Source organism: Heterodontus francisci, chromosome 2, assembly GCF_036365525.1.
Source record: "Heterodontus francisci isolate sHetFra1 chromosome 2, sHetFra1.hap1, whole genome shotgun sequence".
Lineage (NCBI taxonomy): Eukaryota > Metazoa > Chordata > Chondrichthyes > Heterodontiformes > Heterodontidae > Heterodontus > Heterodontus francisci.
Window position 1 is genome coordinate 177,622,022 of NC_090372.1, and position 12,320 is coordinate 177,634,341.

The window sequence follows — 12,320 nt, forward strand, 5'->3', positions numbered from 1 at the left end:
TCTTAGCACTTTTTAGTTCTGTCCCTGACGGCAGAAAAAACAGTTTGAAAGTCAATCAACTGCATGCATTTGAATCAGAATGAAAATCCATGGAATTAGCAGAATTTAAACTTGTGTTTCTAAATTTTTTGGCAACATAGTTGAAGCTCTGTTATAGTGGATAACATCTGTAGTAATATTTTAAATCCATCTGGTTCATTGCTTTGGAATTTATTGCCTAATGGGAGCCCAAGAACTTTTGTTTTTGCTGCTGCTGACTAAAAAAAGGACAGTGCACTGCCAATACAGTAAACAATGGTCACACAAGCAGGTTTTGCACATTTCTATAGATGATAATGCCTAATAAAAATGAAGCTGCCCATATCACGTCCCCATAAACACATTAGGCTCCAACAAGATATTTTGAAATCAATTGATATTGTGTTCATTGCATTTTGTGGAAGTTGAAGAATGTCCGGTAATTTATTAACAACAGCTGATCTGAGCTAGACCAGGTCTCATTATCTCTACTACGTCCCCCTATACCATTATTGAACTAAAAACAGAAAGTGCTGGATGTACTCAGGAGGTCAGGCAGCATCTGTGGAAAGAGCAGCAGAGTTAATGTTTCAGGTCTGTGACCTCTCATCAGGACAGTTCTGATGAAAGGTCACAGACCAGAAACATTAACTCTGCTTCTCTCTCCACAGATGCTGCTTGACCTGCTGGGTATTTCCAGAACTTTCTGCTTTTATTTCAGATTTCCAGCATCTGCAGTATTTTGCTTTGACCATTATTGAACATTGGCTCTTGCTTCATCCCAAGCTCAGTCCTATCTGGAGCTAAATTTCCCCTCTGGCCCGCCTCTTCTATTCAGCTGCTGGGTTGCACTACTTCTTACTGTTGAGCAATATCAAAAATAAATCAGGTACTCTCTACAGAGTATCTGGGTTTCTGATGACACATTCAGATGAGACAATTAACACAGAGATTTAAGTTGTATTTTGGGCCTTTTTTTTGGAAAAGAAATTTGAGTGGACAGAAATGAAATGGTCAATATAACGAAGGGGATGGGTAATGCTACTAAATTATTCACTGAGGGTTTCAAATACCAGTGAACTGGAGTTAAAAATTCAAAAGTTAGAGAAGAAAGAAGGGAAATGAGGAAATACCTTTTAAGTCAAATGTTAATAGTCCGGTGGAAAAAGTTGTCCATAATCTTGATTGGTAGCAATTGCAGACATTTATCACTCAGAATTAAGGCGGCTATGTGGATATGTTCTGAATTTACTGTTATATCCTCAACGAATTGCTGTAAACAAAAACTTAAATCTGCTTTTTATAAGGTCTTGGCTTGGAATTCATCGGTTTTACTCTCACAGATGCCCTTACATTGCTTCCTTTGATAGAAAAAAAAGCTATTTGTGAGAAAACATGCAACTGTAAAAGCAATCAATAACATTTTAATATCCCCATATGTTGAAGCTAACTGAGCTGTAGTTCCTAGAACTGTTCTTGCGAAGACTGTATTTTTTTTTTGTTTGTTCATGGGATGTGGGCAGCGCTGGCATGGCCAGCATTTATTGCCCATCGCTAACTGCCCTTGAGAAGGTGGTGGTGAGCTGCCTTCTTGAACTGCTGCAGTCCTTGGGGTGTAAGTACACCAACAGTGCTGTTAGCAAGGGAGTTCCAGAATTTTGATCCAGTGACGGTGAAGGAACGTCGATAGAATTCCAAGTCAGAATGGCGTTTGGCTTGGAGGGGAATTTGCAGGTGGTGTTCACATGCATCTGCTGCCCTTATCCTTCGAGGTTGTAGAGATCACGAGTTTGGAAGGTTGTATCGAAGGAGCCTTGGTGAGTTGCTACAGATGGTTGTAGATGGTACACACTGCAGACACTGTGCATAAGTGGTAAAGGGAGTGAACGTTGAAGGTGGTGGATGGGGTGCCATTCAAGTGGGCTGCTTTGTCCTTGATGTCGAGCTTGAGTGTTATCGGAGCTTCCCCCTGTCCAGGAGAGTGGACAGCATACCGTCACACTCCTGACTTGTGCCTTGTCAATGGTGGACAGGCATGGGGGAAATCAGGTGGTGAGTTACTCTTTGCAGAATTCCCAGCCTCTGACCTACTCTTGTAGTCACAGCATTTATGTGGCTGGCCCAGTTCAGTTTCTGGTCAACGGTAACCCCCAGCATGTTGATAGTGGGGGATTCAGCAATGGTAATGCCATTGAACATCAAGGGGAGATGGTTAGATTCTCTTTTGTTTGAGATAGGCATTGTCTGGCACTTGTGTTGTGCGAATGTTACTTGCCACTTATCAGCCTGAGCCTGGATGTTGTCTGAACAAGAGCTGCTTCATTATCTGTAGATTTGCAAATTGTGCTGAACATTGTCCAATCATTAGCGAACATCCCCACTCCTGACCTTATGATGGAGGGAAAGTCATTGAAGACACAGCTGAAGATGGTTGGGCCTAGGACACTACTCTGAGGAACTCTTGCAGTTATGTCCTGGAACTGAGATGATTGACCTTCAACAACATCAACCATCTCCCTTTGTGCTAGATAATGACTCCAACCAGCAGAGAGTTTTCCCTGATTCCCATTGACTTCACTTTTGCTAGGGCTCCCTGATACCATATATGGCCAAATGCTATCTTGATATCAAGGGAAATCACACTCACCTCGGGAGTACAGCTCTCTTGTCCACGTTGAGACCAAGGCTGTGATGAGGTCAGGAGCTGAGTGGCCCTGGCAGATGCCAAACTGAGCATTGGTGAGCAGGTTATTGCTGTGCAAGTGCCGCTTGACAGCGCTTTCTATGACCCCATCCATCACTTAGTTGATGATTGAGAGTAGACTGATAGGGTGTTAATTGGCCGGGATGTATTTGTCCTGCTTTTTGTCCACTGGACATACTTGGTCAATTATCCACATTTCTGGCAAGGGCCAGTGTTGTAGCTGGACTGGGACAGTTTGGCTAGGGGCGCAGCAAGTTCTGGAGCACAAGTCTTCAGTACTATTGCTGGAACGTTGTCAGCACCCATAGCCTTTGCAGTATCCAGTGCTTCAGTCGTTTCCTAACATCACGTGGAATGATTCAGATTGGCTGAAGACTGACATCTGTGACGCTGGGGACCTCAGGAGGAGGCCAAAATGGATCATCCACTCAGCACTTCTGGCTGAAAATTGTTGCAAATGCTTCAGCCTCGTCTTTTGCACTGACGTTCTGGGCATCCCCATCGTTGAGGATGGGATATTTGTGGAGCCTCCTCCTCCTGTCAGTTGTTTAATTGTCCACCATCATTCATGACTGGATGTGGCAGGAGTGCAGAGCTCAGATCTGATCTGTTGGTTGTGGGATTGCTTCGCCCTACCTATTGCATGCTGCTTCTGCTGTCTGGCATGCAAGAAGTCCAGTGTTGCAGCTTCACCAGGCTGACACCTCATTGTTAAGTATGCCTAGTGCTGTTCCTGGCATGCCCTCCTGTAATCTTCGTTGAACCAGAGTTGGTCCCCCAGCTTGATGGTAATGGTAGGGTGGAGGTATGCCAGACCATGAGGTTACAGATTGTGGCTGAATACAATTTTGTTGCTGCTGATGGCCCACAGCGCCTAATGGGTGCCCAGTTTTGAGAAATTAGTTGTGTTTGAAATCGATCCCATTTAGCACAGTGGTAGTGCCACACAACACGATGGTGGGTATCCTCAATGTGAAGACAGGATTTTGTCTCCACAAGGACTGTGCGGTGGTCACGCTTACCAACACTGTCATGGATAGATGCAACTGTGACAGGTAGATTGAGGACGACGAGGTCAAGTAGGTTTTTCCCTCACCACCTGCCGCAGACCCAGTCTAGCAGCGATGTCCTTTAGGACTCGGACAGCTCAGTCATGAGTGGTGCTACCGAGCCACTCTTGGCGATGGACATTGAAGTCCCCCACCCAGAGTACATTCTGTGCCCTTGCTATCCTCAGTGTTTCTTCCAATTAGTGTTACGAACATACAAACAAGCAGAAGTAGGCCATTCAGCCCCTTGAGCCTGCTCCGTCATTCAGTAAGATCATGGCTGATCTGTTGCGTTTCAAATTCCACATTCCCACCTACCCGATAACCTTTGATTCCCTTGCCTAACAAGTATCTATCTACCTCCGCTTTCAAAATATTCAATGACCCCGCCTCCACCAGCTCCTGAGGCAGAGAGTTCCAAAGTCGCACAACCATCTGAGAGAAAATATTCCTCCTCATCTCTGTCCTGAAAGGATGACCCCTAATTTTAAAACAGTGCCCCCTAGTTCTGGATTCACCCACAAGAGGAAACATCCTCTCCACATGCACTTTGTCAAGACTGTTCAGGATCTTATAAACTTAAATCAAGTCTCCCCACACTCTTCTAAACTCCAGTGAAAACAAGCCCAGTCTGTCCAACATTTCCTCATAAGACAACCCGCGCATTCCAGGTATCAATCTGGTAAACCTCCTTTGAACCGCCTCCAATGCATTTACATAAAAGCAAAATACTGCAGATGCTAGAAATCTGAAATAACAGAAAGTGCTGGAAATACTCAGAACTGATGAAAGGTCACAGACCTGAAACATTAACTCTGCTTCTCTTTCCATAGATGCTGCCTGATCTGCTGAGTATTTCCAGCACTTTGTTTTTCTTCCAATGTATTTACATCCTTTCTTAAATAAGGCGACCATAACTGCACACAGTATTCGAGATGTGGTCTCACCAATGGCCTGTATAACTGAAGCATAACATCCTTAATTTTATTTTCAATTCCTCTCGTGTTTAACATGCAGAAGCACTGATTCATTAGCCGAGGAGGGGCGGTAGGTGGTAATCAGTAGGAGGTTTCCTTGCCCATGTTTGACCTGATGCCATGAGAACTCATGGGGTCCAAAGTCAATGTTGAGGACTCCCAAGGCAACTCCCTCCCTCCCGTATACCACTGTGCCGCCGCCACCTCTGGTAGGTCTGTCCTGCTGATGGGACAGGACACAACTAGGGATGGTGATGTCAGGGAATTTGTCTGTAAGGTATGATTCTGTGTGTATGACTATGTCAGGCTCTTGGTTGACTAGTCTGTGGGACAGCTTTCCCAATTTTGGCACAAGCCCCCAGATGTTAATAAGGAGGACTTTGCAGGGTCGACAGGGTTGGGTTTGCTGTTGTCGCTTCCAGTGCCTAGGTCGATGCCAGGTGGTCTGTTTGGTTTCATTCCTTTTCGTACACTTTGTAGTGGGTTGATACATTAATCATATTAAGTGTCTGGTGCCTTATCACCACCAGTGGTAAAGCTTGCAAAAGCTTTTGCTACTAGACCTGCTAATTTCACATGCAATTCTTGTCCTACTCTTGAATAAATTCTATTTGAGTCCAATACTTTATGAATCCGGAAGTATTTGCTTTTTAACGACCATTTGACAGCTGAGCATTATTTTCTCCATAAACTTGGATGAATCACTCACCACTTTTGAAACTGGCTGGTAAATATCATTGCGGTCTTCCATAGCAAGCAAAATTTAAAAGCTCTATTATATTGCAAGGCTGACTTAGCTGAACTACCACCTCCTTCCTGGAAGCTTCATTCTCGAGATATGCCTTGAGGTACTGGACTGTGTTTTCTGTGCAGGTGCTTCTATCCATGCCATTCCAAATTTTCTAACATTGGTCCAATTAACTGAAAAATGTCCTCTATGTCCCTGCTCATGCAAATACCAGTCATTATTCCAGAGCCGAACTTCAAACTACACTCCTTTTCCGCTATTTTCAGGCCCAGCTCTGCTCTCTCCTCCAGCTAATCACCTTGCTCTAGAACCATGTCTCCCTCAATTCTTCACTTCACACTATGTTTAATTCTATTTTTTATCCTGTTGCTGCCCAAGGCTCAAGCCTCCCTGGAACAACTCTCCATCTGCATATTGTTTGATATCCTCCACCACATTGTGGCAGTATCAGCTTTCCCAAACGAGCAACCCCACACACCAATCATCACATTCAGCTTACATCTCAGAGCTTATTTATCTTGATTAATGTTTTCCCCATCCATTTCCCCTCTTCCACTATCCCCTCATCTCAGTCAATAATCACTGCTCCACTCCACGGCACCTTCCAGACTGTTAGCTTCGTTACAATCAAGGTCTTTGTCACTCTTTTGTCATTGTAAATCTGTCAACATTCTGGCACTGACAAAAACCTGGTTTACAGGAGGTTGCTTCTCCCTCAGCAAAATGTCTCATCTGGCATTCCATCACTGATCTTACCCAAACTATTGCAGAGATGGTAAAGCTCGTCAGCAAATTCTACTTGGGCCTCTTTTCTCCTCTTGCCACCATATCCGTTCTCAAGTACCTTCACCCCCATTACTCTTGTCTTACTGAATATCCTTGTTTTGTACAACTCTCCCTGGTACCACACCAAATTTTACACCAAAATCTCCTCGTTCAGCTTTCACACTGAATCATTTTCTTATCCTTGGTGACTTCCACCTGTACTTAAATAGTTGTGGCTCTTCACGGAGTCCTTGAATAAATTCAAGGTTGAGACAGACCGATTCTCGAACTATAAGAGAGTCAAGGTTTATGGGGAATTGGCTGGAAAGTGGAGTTGAAGCCAAGATCAGACGAGCCACAATCTTATTGAATAGAGGAGCAGGCTCCATATGGTCTACTCCTGCTCCTATTTCTTATGTTCTTATAAATTCTCTGTGCACTTATACTCACTCAGTCATACCCCTCACATAGCCACAGCTACTTTAAACTTGATCATCTCTCAGTCTCAAACACTGACAAGGCCACCTCTGACAACTTAGTCATCTTCCTTCCCAACCTTGATGATGCTGGAACCTGGAATTTAAGGGGTTTTTGACAGCTGATTTCCAGCAGTTGCTGTCAATTCCCCTCTAAATGTGACGTCTTCAAGGTTTCGCATAAACATAGATTAACACGGAAATCCTGAAATTGCGGTCTGTCATTCACTGGTCTGCCACAGGCTGAGCTGTGGACCCACAGCACCTCACACCAGAGCCAGCAATCAGTGAAATCAATGTGGCAAGAACTTCCTTTTTTGCACACTCACGTCATCAAACAGAAGAGACAAATCATAGAATTTTGCAGCACGGAAGGAGGCCATTTGGCCCATCATGTCCACGTTAGCCAACAAGGAGCCATCGAGCCTAATCCCACTTTCTGGCTTTTGATCCGTAGCCTTATAGGCTAATACATGAGTGCTATGAGGGTTTCTGCCTCTACCATCCTTTCAGGCAGTGCGTTCCAGATCCCCACCACCCTCTGGGTGAAAATTTTTTCCCTTGAATCCCTAAACCTCATACGTCTTAGCCTAAATCTAAGCCCCCTAATTATGGACGCCTCAACCAAGGGGAATAGGGCCTTCCTATCCACTCTATCTAGACCCTCCATAATTTTATACGCTGCTATTAGGTCTTCCCTCAGCCTCTTCTGTCCCAAAGAAAACAACCCTATCCTATCGTTGCTCAAAACTAAAATTCTCCAGTCGAGGCAACAACCTCGTAAATCTCCTCTGTACCCTCTTTACTGCAATCACATCTTTCCTATAGTGCGGTGACCAGAACTGCACGCAGTAACTCCAGCTGTGGCCTAAACATTGTTTTATATCCAGCATAATCTCCTGCTCTTACATTCTATGTCTCGGCTAATAAAGGCAAGTATCCGTATGCCTTCTTGACCACATTATTTACCTGTCCAGCTACTTGAAGTGATCTGTGGAGATGGACTCTAAGATCCCTCTGCTCTTCTCAGTATCCTACCACTTATTGCGTTGTTAGCCTTCCCCAAATGTCGTACATCATAATTCTCCAGATTGAACCCCATTTGCCACTGTTCTGTCCACCTGACTGGTCCATTGATATCTTCCTGCAGTCTACAGCTTTCTTCTTCATCAACCACCTAGCCAGTGTTTATATCATCTGCAAACTTCTTAATCATACCCCTTAAATTCAACTCCAAATCATTGATATATATATATATATATATAAAAAAATAAATACACACCACAAAAAGCAAGGGAGCCAGTACTGAGCCCTGCAGAATCCTACCAAAAACAGCCTTTCAGTCACAAAAGCACCCAACTATTACCTTTTGTGTCCTGCCTCGGAGCCAATTTTGGATCCAACTTGTCACCGTCAGAAACCCGATAAAAAGTTCAGCCTTGTTCAATGGGGTGTAACTGAGACTTTAATTATGATCTCAGTAATAACTACTGCTTAACAACTGATCTGGTCTTGAAAAAATAATTTCATAGTTCTGGAATGTTGTTAAATGTCTCCATTATCGTTAATTACTAGATTTTTAAAAATTTGATTTCTTAAACAATTAATTATTAAAATTTGTTCATGATATTTCAGCTTCTACCTTAACCCCATGTTTATGAACCAATCTTTATTTTGCAATCTGTAAAACTTTTAAAACGTGATTCAATTATCACAATCACAGAATTGTTACAGCACAGAAGGAGGCCTTGCAGCCCATCATGTCTGTACTGGCTCTCCGAAAAAGCAATTTACCGAGTGCCATTCCTCCGCCTTCTCCCCACAGCCCTGCACATTCTTCCTTTTCAGATAATAATCTAATTCTCGCTTTAATGCCTCGATTGAACCTGCCTCTGAAGTGGATTATGAACCCAGCCCCTTTTTTGGGACCATCTGACATCCTACCCAGGTGATCACTCTCACTGAAGGTTGAGAAAGACAGATCTCACAGATACTTGAATGAGTCTGAAGAACTGATCTAACTCTCCCCAAAAGGTGAAGTCACATGGGATCAGAGGTGAGCTGGCAAGATGGATACAGAACTGGCTCTGTCATAGAAGACAGAGGGTAGCAGTGGAAGGGTGCTTTTCTGAATGGAGGGATGTGACTAGTGGTGTTTCGCAGGGATCAGTGCTGGGACCTTTGCTCTTTGTAGTATATATATTATATATATATAAATGATTTGTCGGAAAATGTAGCTGGTCTGATTAGTAAGTTTGCGGACGACACCAAGGTTGGTGGAGTTGCGGATAATGATGAGGATTGTCAGAGGAGACAGCAGGATAAGATCGGTTGGAGATTTGGGCGGAGAAATGGCAGATGGAGTTTAATCCGGACAAATGTGAGGTAATGCATTTTGGAAGATCTAATACAGGTGGGAAGTATACAGTAAATGGCAGAACCCTTAGGAGTATTGACAGGCAGAGAGATCTGGGCGTACAGGTCCACATGTCACTGAAAGTGGCAACGCAGGTGGATAAGGTAGTCAAGAAGGCATTCGGCATGCTTGCCTTCATCGGTCAGGGCATAGAGTATAAAAATTGGCAAGTCATGCTGCAGCTGTACAGAACCTTAGTTAGGCCACACTTAGAATATTGCGTGCAATTCTGGTCACCACACTACCAGAAGGACGTGGAGGCTTTGGAGAGGGTACAGAAGAGGTTTACCAGGATGTTGCCTGGTCTGGAGGGCATTAGCTATGAGGAGAGGTTGGATAAACACGGTTTGTTTTCACTGGAATGACGGAGGTGGAGCGGCGACATGATAGAGGTTTACAAAGTTATGAGAGGCATGGACAGAGTAGATAGTCAGAAGCTTTTTCCCAGGGTGGAAGAGTCAGTTACTAGGGGACATAGGTTTAAGGTGAGAGGGGCGAAGTTTAGAGGGGATGTACGAGGCAAGTTCTTTACACAGAGGATGGTGAGTGCCTGGAACTTGTTGCCAGGGGAGATGGTGGAAGCAAGTACGATAATGACATTTAAGAGACATCTTGACAAATACATGAATAGGATGGGAATAGAGGGATACGGTCCCCGGAAGTGCAGAAGGTTTTAGTTTAGGCAGGCATCAAGATCGGCACAGGCTTGGAGGGCCGAATGGCCTGTTCCTGTGCTGTACTGTTCTTTGTTCTTTGAAGGGAACCAGCTGAGAACATTACCGTCCTCCAGATAGCCTTTTTAACAAGTTTAAGCCAGGTTATAACAACCCGGATATTACAAGGGTCCAGGCATCTCTCCTCAATAATGTACCTCCCAATGACGAGTGTGCAGAGATAGGTTCTCCAGTTTGCGAGAAGACTATATGAGATAACAATTTCTAATTTATATAGAAGTTTATTAAGAACTGAATATGCAATCCACATTTTGTGGGAAAGTCAATCACAACGTTAATAGTTCTAGGAAAAGAAAAAGCTCCTAGTAGAAAATCCAATTATTAAGTCTAAATATTGTTACAGCAAAATATTTAAGATATCCATCAACATTTGAAGTAACATTTACCTTAAATCCCTGAGTAGACAGCTACAGAATTTAGCAAGATACCTCTATCCCAATTAAGGGGAGAACTATCACTGCACCACAGTAGCCCATACCTTTGCTGTGAGAAACGCTGGAGTGAATCCCAACGAATCTGAAGATCCACTGCGTGGTTCTAATATTTGTACTGTTTCTAAGCTGTGTAACTAAATTTTTGCATATGGGGATGTTACCTCTTTGCAAGTAGGTTCGTCCCCCTCTATTTCTCAAATAAGGCTGGATAACTGTTTATTTCCCGTTAAAATCCACATTGTTTAATTTCCAAGAAAAGGCTGAGCCAGCAGGAAGCTGCGAGCAGAGATGCTGATCAATATCCATTCAAGCCAGCATGATGCTGGAAGTTGCAAATGATGGTAAAACAAAATTGGATAACAAAGTTTATGATTATAACTCAGTTTCCCAGATTTCGTTGACAGGTGATTTAAGTCGATCCATAGAAAATCATGTTATTGATTGTTAAACTGTAGGAATTTACAATTATTTATTAAAACTGTATTAACAGTGCCTTACTAAGTTGACAGTGTTAATGATTTTTATGAGCAAATTTCTGTTTTTCAGAACCTGCTATTGTGTTCTTCGGAACAGGCAATTATGCTGCGTCCTTGATCACAGGGGCGTGTCTCGGCATGTTTCTGAACTTCTACCCTTTCAGGCAGAAGAACCCTGCTTTCATTTTTTCATGCCTAATTTGTATGAAACTAATTCTTCCAACCTTATAAACTTTTGATTAGAGAGACAGCACTGAAACAGGCCCTTCGGCACACCGAGTCTGTGCCGAACATCAACCACCCATTTATACTAATCCTACACTAATCCCATATTCCTACCAAACATCTCCACCTGTCCCTATATTTCCCTACCACCTACCTATACTAGTGACAATTTATAATGGCCAATTTACCTACAAACCTGCAAGTCTTTTGGCTTGTGGGAGGAAACCGGAGCACCCGGAGAAAACCCACGCAGACACAGGGAGAACTTGCAAACTCCACACAGACAGTACCCGGAATTGAACCCGGGACCCTGGAGCTGTGAGGCTGCGGTGCTAACCACTGCACCACTGTGTTCTGGGCGTATTCCTTCACACCTCCACCACACTCTCAGGCAATACATTCCAGATCCTAACCACTCACAGCGTGAAAATGTTTTTCCTCATGTCCCCATTGCTTCTTTTGCCAATTACCTTAAATCTGTGTCCTCTTGTTTTCGAACCTTCCACCAATGGGAACAGTTTTTCCCTATCTACTCATTCCACAGCCCTCAAAATTTTGAACATCTCTATCAGATCTCCTCTCAACCTGCTCTCCTCCAAGGAAAAAAGTCCCAACTTCTCCAATCTACTCACGTAACTGAAGTTTCTCATGCTTAGAACTATTCTCATGAATCTCTTCTGCACTCTCTCTAATGCCTTCACATCTTTCCTCAAGTGTGGTGCCCAGAACTGGACACAATACGCCAGTTGAAGCCAAACCAGTATTCTCCACAAGTTTAACATAATTTCATTGTTTTTGTACTCTATGTCTCTATCAATGAAGCCTAGGATGCTGTATGCTCTACTAACCGCTCTTTCAACCTGTCCTGCCACCCAGGTCCCACTGCTCCTGCACCCACTTTAGAATTGCATCATTTATTTTACCTTGTTTCTCTGCACTCTTCTTATCAAAATGACCACTTCACACTTCTCTGCATTAAATTTCATCTGCCACCTGTCTGCCCATTCCACCAACCTGTTTATGTCCTTTTGAAGTTCTACACTATCCTCCTCACAGTTCACAATGTTTATAAGTTTCAGATCATCCACAGATGTTGATATTTTGCCCAGTACACCAAGGTCTAGGTCATTAATGCATATCAGGAACAGCACTGACCCTTGAGGAACTCCCCTACAAACATTCCTCCAATCCGAAAAATAATCCATTAACCACAACTCTTCGTTTTCTGTCACTCAGCCAATCTTGTATCCATGTTGCTACTGTCCCTTTCATTCCATATGCTATAACTTTTGTTACGG

General features: G+C 43.4%; 1 protein-coding gene across 10 annotated transcripts in view; it reads right to left on the reverse strand.

The window, feature by feature from the left end:
- mpp7a (MAGUK p55 scaffold protein 7a) overlaps nt 1–12,320 on the reverse strand; it is a 594,283-nt gene that overhangs the window by 232,811 nt on the left and 349,152 nt on the right. The window lies entirely within an intron of this gene.